Genomic DNA, 4,061 nt, shown 5'->3' with positions numbered 1-4,061 from the left:
CAGAGCTGCTCTCACACCCAGCCGACCAGATCCAGAACTGAACATCCACCACAATCCTTCATACCAGCCCAGCTCCACCACAGCGGAACCCAGTACCTCTCTGAACCGTCCTAGAGGAACATCTAGAACAGGCTTCAGGCTCCAGTAATGCAGAGAACAGTCATCAGGCACCAGTCACATCCAGAACCATCTTTAGTCTCCAGTAACATCCAGAACCATCCTCAGGCTCTAATAACATCTAGAACTGTGTTCCTTCTCCAGTAAGGTCCAGAGTTATCCACAGAGGAAAGCAGAGGCATTGCTTAGTGAAAGTTCAGAGGGCAAAAAGTCTAGACTGTAGATCAAAGAATCCAAAAACACGCTCAGCTAAACACATAGTTCTAAACACATTTCTACCTTATTAAGAACATACATATGTTTAGATTGAGCTGGTTGAAAGATTTAAAGCATCAGCAGTGATACAGAATGACAGACTGTCCACTGTAAATCTGATCACTCTACACTGAGTCTGAGTTAAAGAGCTGAACGTCAGCGTCTGACAGCAGAGCTTCACCTGTGAGGTGTTCCAGCCCTCAGACATTTACATATGAATACAGCCAGACTAGAGAGGAGGAGTTAGAGAGACAGAAAGAGAGAGAGAGAGAGAGAGACAGAGAGAGAGAGACAGAGAGACAGAGAGAGAGAGAGAGAGAGACAGACAGAGAGAGAGAAAGAGAGAGGGAGACAGAGAGAGAGACAGAGAAAGAGACAGAGAAAGAGAGAGACAGATATATATATATATATAGAGAGAGAGAGAGATAGAGAGAGAGAGAGAGAGAGAGAGAGACAGAGAGAGACAGAGAGAGAGAGAGAGAGAGAGAGAGAGAGAGAGACAGAGAGAGAGACAGAGAGAGAAAGAGAGAGAGAGAGAGAGAGAGAGAGAGAGACAGAGAGAGAGAGAGAGAGAGAGAGAGAGAGAGAGGTTGGAGGTTTACTTTATAGTTTATATGTGCTGTGTTGTGTTTGAAGTGGGAGGAATTCCCCTGTCTGAGTGTGTAACATCACCCTGAGGACCCCCTGCACTTCCTCTCGCTCTGAAGGTTTATTGACAAGTTTACATTCGTACAGTAAAAGCACTGCAGGTATATATATATATATATATATTCTACTGCCAGAAGAAAACCTTTCTTCATTTCTTCAGTTGTTGACATAATTTGAAAATGCCTTTTGCTCCTTACATTGTGTGTAAATTTCATGATGAATGGACCAAAAGAAACGACCCAGAATTACTTAGAAAAAATTCTGGTTCCAGTGACTTACATTAAAATTAAAGTAGGTTTTTTCCTTCTCCTGTGAAGTTACCAGTTTGGAGATACGAGGGTTTATTCTGACAGCAGTGATATATAAATATATACACCAATCAGGCGTAACATTCTGACTACCTCCTCGTATCAAGTCCTCTACTGGTACAGACTGTAGTCCATCTGTTTCTCTGATACTCTGTTACCCTGTTCTTCAGTGGTCAGGACCCCCATGGACCCTCACAGAGCAGGTAATATTTGGGTTGTGGGTCATTCTCAGCACTGCAGTAACACTGACGTGGTGGTGGTGTGTTAGTGTGTGTTGCACTCATCTGAGTGGATCAGACACAGCAGTGCCACTGAAGAACAGGGTAAAAGGGGGTAATAAAGTATCAGAGACACAGATGGACTACAGTCTGTAACTGTAGAAGCTGATCAGAATTTTAGCTTAGAACAACTGATAACATGGTACGTTTGGTTGAATCCACCCAGTTTTTAAATGAGCATTGGAACATGTGACTGACAGGTGTGTGTTGTTGCCCAGGTGTGCCCTGTTAGACTGACTGTTTAAACAGTTGACAGCTCTGGTTCGAGCCCTGGGTTTCACCTTTAAAGACAGCGTCGATTGGTTAAATCATATTTACTCTGCAGAAAAATTCAAATAAACCATTTAAAGGTTCTGTTGGTTTCTGCTGGTGTCCAGTACTCACTGATGTTACTCTGTGGTGTCCTGATGGGTTGGTATCACAGTATAAAGGACCCTAATGTTTTAATAGGAGTTCTAAGACTGATTATAGTGTTCTACAGGAATACTAGGGGTCTCTAATTAAATTCCCATTAGAGTTTAAAAAGAAAAACCAACAAAGTTTTCGTCCTAAGGGCTCTAAGGGTTTTTCAGCAGGGTATTTCATTGACAGTTCAGGGTTTCACTGGGAAATCATTCATTAAAGAAATGTATAACGTTAGTTACCGAGTGCTACAGAGTTCAGTTTTAGGGCCTTTTGCATTTCTCTTTGTTCGTGTTACCCCTCGGTGATGTCAGGAAACACAATAGCAATATTCATTATTTATATTATATTTATATATGTGGTGACACACAATTATACATTTCCATCCCTTCTGATGATCATGACTCTGTAGACAGACTAGCCAGCTGTGTGTCAGATATTCCTCAGTGGATGTCACGAAATTGTCTACAATTCAATCACGAAAAAACTGAATTACTGATCTTTGGCAGTAAAACTTCGGCTCTTTAGCTTCATAAACCAAACCTGGGTGTGATCTTAGACTCTGTGCTCTGTTTGATCTGCATATAAACAGTCACTAAAGCAGCTGTAAATCATGTGAGAAAATCACTGAAGTTCAGCCTTTTCTCTCTCAGAGTGGCACATTTGTTATAAGTACAGTTGATCACTGTAATGGTCTTCATATTGGACATCCTAAGAAAACTATACATCCTCTACAACTCGTACAAAACTGCAGCGGCATAATAAGAAACAACACAGAGATCAGATCAGTCACATTTTGAAAGAACAACACTAGCTGCCTGTATCGGGATAGAGTTTAAAGCTCTTAATGACCTTAAAGCTCCTGAATGTGTGTCTGTTTATGATCTCAGATCTGCAGATTCTGGCCTTCTGAACTCCTTCAGTAAAATGCAGGAAACGTGGAGAGACTCCGTTCTTCTGCTTCTACACTGTGGAGCTCAGATCAGCTTTATTAGACAGTCGAGCTCAGAGCTCACTTTTAATAAACATCTGAAAACGCAGAGATTCACTAAAACTCTTTATTTTCATCTCTCTGCATAATTTTAAATAAATATTCATAGTTTTTTACTGGTGTTAATTGTCTACAGCAGAAAAGCAAGTTGAAAAAAAAAAAAAGAAAATCAGAGCCGTTTCACAAGCATTGTGAAAAACGGGTCAGCCAAGGTAAACAACAGCAGCTGATGACAGGAACATCATGAAAGCTGTGGAAAAAACCCCCAAAAACAATGTGACATCAACAACAACCACCACAGGGCAGGGGTGAAGGGATCACAGTCCACCGGACTTTGAGAACAGAAACAGAGCCAATACCACACACCAGCAAACATCATCAGCAGCAGGAAGGATCAGGCCACAATGAAACTTTCAAAGAAATACAGAAATGAGCCACAAACGTTCTACAACTCCATCTCCAAAAACATTGGGACGCTGTGAAAAATGTAAATAAAAACAAAATGCAAATCATTTCAACCATGTATTTAGTTGAAAATAGAACAAAGACAACAGATCAAATGTTAAAACGGAAGAATTTTATTTATTTAATTAATTATTTATTCATTTTCATTTTTACCAGTTTTGAATTTGATATCAGCAACATGTTCCTAAAAAGTCGGGACGGGTCTGTTTACCGCTGAGTCCATCACCTCCTCTTTAACAGCTCTGTCAGTGTTTGGGAACTGATGAGACGCTGCTGCAGCTCTGACAGTGAAATGTTTTCTGTTCTTATTTGATGCAGGATTTCAGCTGATCATCAGTTTCAGGGGCTCCTTTGTTGTATTTTTCATTTCGTAATGTTATCAGTGGGTGACTGGTCTGGACTGCAGGCAGAAATTTGATATCTCTCTGAATTTGGGCTGTTTCTGATCAAAAATTTACGAGCGCCTGCTAAATTTAGTATTTTTTTTTAGTTATAGAGATCTGGAAAGTACAGTTGAAGTTTTCTTTTCAGAAATGTCCAGTCTGGAGTGTCTGTTCGCTGAAAGGGCAATAATTTTGATGGTGATTCATTCTGTTG

This window comes from Pygocentrus nattereri, chromosome 6 (assembly GCF_015220715.1).
Source record: "Pygocentrus nattereri isolate fPygNat1 chromosome 6, fPygNat1.pri, whole genome shotgun sequence".
Classification (NCBI taxonomy): Eukaryota; Metazoa; Chordata; class Actinopteri; order Characiformes; family Serrasalmidae; genus Pygocentrus; species Pygocentrus nattereri.
The sequence above is the reverse complement of the archived record's forward strand: the minus strand, read 5'-3'. Positions refer to the sequence as shown.